The sequence below is a fragment of the Brachyhypopomus gauderio genome, unplaced genomic scaffold, assembly GCF_052324685.1.
Source record: "Brachyhypopomus gauderio isolate BG-103 unplaced genomic scaffold, BGAUD_0.2 sc326, whole genome shotgun sequence".
NCBI lineage: Eukaryota > Metazoa > Chordata > Actinopteri > Gymnotiformes > Hypopomidae > Brachyhypopomus > Brachyhypopomus gauderio.
The window spans coordinates 15371-22500 of NW_027507147.1; the positions used below are offsets into that span (position 1 = coordinate 15371).

General features: G+C 46.8%; 1 protein-coding gene and 1 long non-coding RNA gene across 2 annotated transcripts in view; one reads left to right on the top strand and one right to left on the bottom strand.

Moving 5' to 3' along the window:
* Positions 1–5704: 5704 nt before the first annotated feature.
* Positions 5705–7130, top strand: part of LOC143504725 (adhesion G protein-coupled receptor L3-like) — a 72561-nt gene continuing 71135 nt past the window's right edge. Inside the window, exon 1 of the mRNA XM_076996013.1 lies at positions 5705–5810. The gene's annotated coding sequence lies outside the window, so the exon portion shown is untranslated. The remainder of the gene's footprint in view (positions 5811–7130) is intronic.
* The window catches only part of LOC143504726 (uncharacterized), a 9181-nt gene continuing 7921 nt past the window's right edge, over positions 5871–7130 (bottom strand). Inside the window, exon 3 of the long non-coding RNA XR_013127649.1 lies at positions 5871–6340. This is a non-coding gene — a long non-coding RNA (uncharacterized LOC143504726). The remainder of the gene's footprint in view (positions 6341–7130) is intronic.

The following is a 7130-nucleotide window of genomic DNA, read 5'->3' on the forward strand; positions in this document are numbered from 1 at the left end:
CGGAGCTGAAAGCTGAAAGAGCCGACTCTTTATGAGGAGCTGAGCCAAAAGATCCGGCTCCCTAAAAAGAGCCGAAATTCCCATCACTAAGAGGTGCACGACCTCGCGAATCGACAGCGCACAGATCTGCTAGTGTGCTGGTTCTGCTAGTGTGCAGTGTGCGTGGTGTGGTTCTGCTAGTGTGCAGTGTGCAGTGTGCGTGGTGTGGCTCTGCTAGTGTGCAGTGTGTGTGTGTGTGTGTGTGTGTGTGTGTGTGTGTGTGTGTGTGTGTGTGTATGGTGTGGCTCTGCTAGTGTGCAGTGTGTGTGTGGTGTGGCCCTGCTAGTGTGCAGTGTGTGTGTGTGTGTGGTGTGGCTCTGCTAGTGTGCAGTGTGTGTGTGTGGTGTGGCTCTGCTAGTGTGCAGTGTGTGTGTGTGTGGTGTGGCTCTGCTAGTGTGCAGTGTGTGTGTGTGTGGTGTGGCTCTGCTAGTGTGCAGTGTGTGTGTGTGTGGTGTGGCTCTGCTAGTGTGCAGTGTGTGTGTATGTGTGTGTGTGTGTGTGGCTCTGCTAGTGTGCAGTGTGTGTGTGTGTGTGTGGCTCTGCTAGTGTGCAGTGTGTGTGTGTGTGTGTGTGTGGTGTGGCTCTGCTAGTGTGTGTGTGTGTGTGTGTGTGTGTGTGTGTGTGTGTGTGTGTGTGAGTGTGTGTGTGTGTGTGTGTGTGTGTGTGCCCCTGTCCCTGAGATGTACAGCCAGTAGGACTAATCACTCATGTGTCTATTGATGATCCTTCTTTGGGGTAGTTGTTCGTCTTCCAATATTGTTTCTCTCCCTACCTCTCTCTTTTGTCTCCTTATCTCCCTCTCACTCTATCTCTCTTTATCTCTCTCCACCCCCTACTTCTCTCTCTCCTTCAGTTCTGTTTTCTAAGGAGCACTCTTTAGTTTCAGATTACTGTTTGAATATTGTCCTTAAACTCACCGGCTTCTGCCTCTTCATTGACCAACAACGGGAGATTTCAGCAATTACTGATAACCTGCTTACCCAACACACACACACACACACACACACACACACACACACACACACACACACACACACACACACACACACACACACACACACACACTCTTATCCTCACTTTAATGAAACCATTCCTAAATAAAATCCTCTGAACATTCCCAGTAGAAGTCTTGATTTAGGCTTGATCTTAGTCTGTGCCTGAGGGTGTCCCAGCATCCAGGGTGTGATTAGTGATGACTCTCTCTGTGGTTAGTGAGGATTAAATACTGCATGGTCAGCGAAAGGCTGATTAAAGTACTGTTACTGATCATTTAAATGCAGCGTGTGGTAAGTTATGATTGCCAGAAGCACAGTGGGTGATTTTGTGATGTTTTACATAATGTGTGGTTAACAAAGACCACACCCACCCCACCCCCCCGATTAATGTACAGTTTGTGGTTAGTGATCATTTCAGTTGCAGTGTGTGATTAACGATGTTTGACTAAATTGCTGAGTGTTCTTATGATTTTAATTATTTATAAGTGATCAATTAAATTGCAGTAATGAGTCCCTTCATTGACTTTTAATCAGAATCAATTGCACCCAGCACAGAGCTGTGGACCTTTGCAGTGTGTTTATATCATGTCTGTACGGATGATGTTCTGATCATGTGGACATGCTGGTTTAACACAGCATATCCTGCACATATGCTAATTAGAGGAACCACAAGTGAACCTCCTCCTGCGAGGACGACCCAGTACTTCTGGTCCTAGGGACCCATTACTTCTGGACCCAGTACTGTCACCTTCATGGTGACACTCCAAAAATGTAAAGTGTGGAGTTGATCAGTGGTTGAGGGTGAAAGTTCAGGTGACCCTGTTCAAAAACTTAAGCAGCCTTCAACTGAAAATGTGTGACAAGCCCCATCAGACACCAGGTGAGTCTGCCGTGAGTTCACCCGAGTCTATCTGAGCTCAACCGAGTCTATCTGAGCTCAACCGAGTGTCTGAGTTCACCCGAGTCTGCCGTGAGTTCACCCGAGTCTGCCGTGAGTTCACCCGAGTCTGCCGTGAGTTCACCCGAGTCTGCCGTGAGTTCACCCGAGTTCACCCGAGTCTGCCGTGAGTTCACCCGAGTCTGCCGTGAGTTCACCCGAGTCTGCCGTGAGTTCACCCGAGTCTGCCGTGAGTTCACCCGAGTCTGCCGTGAGCTCACCCGAGTCTATCTGAGCTCACCTGAGTGTCTGAGTTCACCTGAGTCTGCCGTGAGTTCACCCGAGTCTATCTGAGCTCACCCGAGTCTGTCGTGAGTTCACCCGAGTCTATCTGAGCTCAACCGAGTCTATCTGAGCTCAACCGAGTCTATCTGAGCTCAACCGAGTCTATCTGAGCTCAACCGAGTCTATCTGAGCTCACCTGAGTCTGTCGTGAGTTCACCTGAGTCTGTTCCTCATGTTCCTCACTACCCCGGGTACGTGGGTATGGGGGTAATATGAGGGCAGAATCCCCCTTTGCTCTGCCGGGCCCTCCTGGTCCAGACTGCCTCATAGTGTAGTTGTAAGCCCAGACGTGGTGGTACCTGTGGAAGCAGGTGTTGCTGTTCTTGTGAAGTGGGGGAATAACGTCTACCTTGCTGTGGCTATTCCCTAGCATGCAGGGAATACCGTGGTCTGGGAGTACCACAGATCCTTTGCGATCCTCTTAAAACTTGAATATTTAGCATGATTTAAAACACTAAACCTTTTAAATATGTAGGATTTAAATGACAAAGGCCTGAAGTTGTAACAGGGGTAAGAATATAATGTCTTGAATATGAACTAATCCTGAATGAGTGTGATGTAATACTGTTGTAGGACTTGAAGAGGAGACAGGGAGAGGGTGTTCATGTTGGCTAATTAATGGACTGATGTATGATAAATACATTTAAATGCTTTAGCTAAACTGCTGTAACTTAATACAGCCATGCCAATAAAGTACAGCATAATACAGAGAGATGGATGAAGAGACAGAAGGAAAGACAGGGGGACTTACGCTGTGTGAGCATTTATAACATATACATAATGTGTGCGTTCATAATACTTATATGTGTGTGACCCCTGATTGCCGTGTGGCCAAAATACTGTTTGTGTTGTCATACAACTCAGTTACTGGCACTACCCACAATCCTCTCTGCCTCTCCCCCCTCTCTCCACGTAGCATCGATCCACACCCCGCCCCTTTAATCGATCCACACCCCGCCCCTTTAATCAATCCACACCCCGCCCCTTTAATCAATGGTAGTGAACGGGTCCCTTGAACTGCACGTTGTGGTGTGCTGCTTTCATGACCTTCGTAACCCTCGACCTTGAGATGTGAGGTGCAGTAACTCCAGTATCCGTCCCAGAGATGCTGTAATGTAGAGTTCCTACAGAGACACTCGGCCGGGCAGACCCACCAGGCAGACCCGCTGGCCCTCCTGGACCCACTCATCTCCTAAAACCAGCACTGCAACTGAGCTGCGTTGTGCAGTCGCCTGAGCACCAATCAAGAGTCCAGGAGACTTTTACTTTAGCAATAGACTTTTATTCTGTCATTTTGTGTCATCTAACATTAAATTTGTCTTTTCTCACTTCTGTTTAAGTTTTTCATTTTTGTTTATATATAGGCCTATCTAATAAATCCTGTGGGATCTTCTCAAGCAGACACTTATTGACCACATGTAGAAGAATGTAAGTTATGGGGCAGTCATGGCCTGGTGGTTAGGGAACTGGTCTTTGTGACCGGAGGGTCGTGGGTTCGAGTCCCAGACCTGAGGCCATGACTGAGGTGCAGGTCTGAGGTGCAAGGCACCTAACCGCAACTGCTCCCCGGGTGCCGGGCTAGGGCTGCCCACCACTCTGGGCATGTGTGCATCACAGCCCCCTAGTAATCACTAGTGTGTGTGTGTGTGTGAGTGTGTGTGTGTCTGTGTGTGTGTGTTTGTTCTTACTGCACAGATGGGTAAAAAAATTGTGAAAAATTGGTGAAAAAATCACAAATGACAAATATGGCACATTTTAAGGCTGATGGTGTGTGGTAGTGTGTGGGTGCACGTTGGACCCCAGAGCGAGTGTAGCAGCACTGTGCCGTGATGTTTGGTCAGCGGCACTAACCTGCTGCACCATCTCTGCTGTATTTGAGCTCTTCTTTCCCACATTTGCGTTATTAAAAGTCCTCTTCAGCGTGGCGGGTGGGCTGTGGATCTGTTTCCTGGTTCACATGAGCCCGTATCTAAAGTTCTTAGAATATCATCAAAGACACACAGACGTTGGTGACAGATTCAATCTCTCTGGGAGTAATTTACTTCAAAAGGAAGACCCATCCCCCCCCCCACCGTTTGACAATAACGTGTGGCGTGGATGAAGAGAGCTGGTTCTGCAGACAGAAGCTGTGGATTTGGGAAGGTGCTGTGGTGAGAACAACATGGCCCCCAGCAGCTGCTGCTGTTCCCGTGGTGACGTCACGGAGACGAGAGTCCAGGCTCAGATCCAAAACACGTCTGTGCTACTGTTGTGTGTGTTTCAGGTGTAATAACACACAGTGCGCTGCTGTATGGATTGTGTGTGTGTGTGTGTGCGTTTCAGATGTAATAACAGGACACAGTGTGCTGTCGTTTTGGTTGTGTGTGTGTGTGTGTGTGTGTTTCAGGTGTAATAACACACAGTGTGCTGCTGTATGGATTGAGTTGTGTGTGTGTGCGTGTGTTTGTTTCAGGTGTAATAACAGGAAACAGTGTGCTGTCGTATTGATTGTGTGTGTGCGTGTGTTTGTTTCAGGTGTAATAACAGGACACAGTGTGCTGTCATATTGATTGTGTGTGTGTGTGCGTGTGTTTGTTTCAGGTGTAATAACAGGACACAGTGTGCTGTTGTGTGTGTGTGTGTGTGTGTGTGTGTGTGTGTATTGTGTTTGTTTCAGGTGTAATAACAGGACACAGTGTGCTGTCGTATTGATTGTGTTGTGTGTGTGTGTGTGTGCGTGTCTTTGTTTCAGGTGTAATAACAGGACACAGTGTGCTGTCGTATTGATTGTGTTGTGTGTGTGCGTGTGTTTGTTTCAGGTGTAATAACAGGACACAGTGTGCTGTCGTATTGATTGTGTTGTGTGTGTGCGTGTGTTTGTTTCAGGTGTAATAACAGGACACAGTGTGCTGTTGTGTGTGTGTGTGTGTGTGTGTGTTGTGTTTGTTTCAGGTGTAATAACAGGACACAGTGTGCTGTCGTATTGATTGTGTGTGTGTGTGTGTTGTGTTTGTTTCAGGTGTAATAACAGGACACAGTGTGCTGTTGTATTGATTGTGTGTGTGTTGTGTTTGTTTCAGGTGTAATAACAGGACACAGTGTGCTGTCGTATTGATTGTGTGTGTGTTGTGTTTGTTTCAGGTGTAATAACAGGACACAGTGTGCTGTCGTATTGATTGTGTTGTGTGTGTGCGTGTGTTTGTTTCAGGTGTAATAACAGGACACAGTGTGCTGTCGTATTGATTGTGTTGTGTGTGCGTGTGTTTGTTTCAGGTGTAATAACAGGACACAGTGTGCTGTCGTATTGATTGTGTGTGTGTGTTGTGTTTGTTTCAGGTGTAATAACAGGACACAGTGTGCTGTCGTATTGATTGTGTGTGTGTTGTGTTTTTCAGGTGTAATAACAGGACACAGTGTGCTGTCGTATTGATTGTGTTGTGTGTGTGTGTGTTGTGTTTGTTTCAGGTGTAATAACAGGACACAGTGTGCTGTCGTAGCAGGTCCAGATGCCTTTCCAGATCCGTGTCCTGGAACCTACAAATACCTGGAAGTCCAGTACGAGTGTGTGCCATACAGTACGTACAACCCGTTCTCCGTCTACACACACACCACACACACACACGTCACATGTTTGAAGAGACATCTTCACAAAGCTTATAACTGAGCTATCTTACTTTATTATCCCCTGACTCATATTTTCAGATGAAACCCTTCTGAACTCATAAATTTTCATCTAGGTGTGGGTGTAGGTGTGGGTGTGTGTTTGCGCGCATGTGTGTGCGTATTTATGCTTGTGTGTATGTGCGTGCACTGGTGTATGTGTGTGTGTGTGTGTATGTGTGTGTGTGTATGTGTGTGGGCAGGATGCTCTAAGCAGATCTGTAAGATTAAGCATCTTAGTGCTATAGTGTGTCAGAGTGACTAAGTTGTGACATAGGAGATGATTATTCTGGGAGATGACAGATTTGCAGTAATGCTGTCTTCAGCGTTGAGGTGGGTTCCTCCTGTTCCTCCAGATGAAACAGCCCTTCACAAACCCCACACGGTCTCCACACGGCCTCCTCTGGCTGTACGGGTTTTCCAATGGAGTGACTCTCTGTGTTTTCTGAGCATGAACCAGTGAAGGAAACCATCAACACCCTGTACAGCAACAATTAACATGATCCTCATGTTACCATGGTTACAGGCAGACGGCCTCTTTCTGTGCTAATCTGATTTTATTAGGATTTCTGTTTTAATTAAACGCTCTGATTGAACCTGAGAGTAAAAATGCAGATCGAAAAAGATTCTCACGACCACGTGGAGCACTGATCTCACATCAGTTATCCTCTCTCTCTGAATATCTGAGGTATCTCTGGACTGTTTGGTGCACTGATCTCACATCAGTTATCCTCTCTCTCTGAATATCTGAGGTATCTCTGCACTGTCTGGTGCACTGATCTCACATCAGTTATCCTCTCTCTCTGAATATCTGAGTTATCTCTGGACTGTCTGGTGCACTGATCTCACATCAGTTATCCTCTTTCTCTGAATATCTGAGGTATCTCTGCACTGTCTGGTGCACTGATCTCACATCAGTTGCTGATTCTCTCTGGATATTCTACACCTGGTGAAGTTTCTAGATCTAGGAAGTTTAAATATTTTAATTCACAAGTATAAGAGAAATTTCAGTTTTCATGTGTAATCTTCATGGAATTGCATGCAGTGATACGAATGATCAAAATGCTGTACGTGTGTTCAGCATTCTGCAAACATGGGGTAGGTGGGGTGTGGTGGAGGCAGGTGTGGTGGAGGCAGGTGTGGTGGAGGCAGGTGTGGTAGGGCCAGGTGTGGTAAAGGCAGGTGTGGTAAAGGCAGGTGTGGTAGGGCCAGGTGTGGTAAAGGCAGGTGTGGTA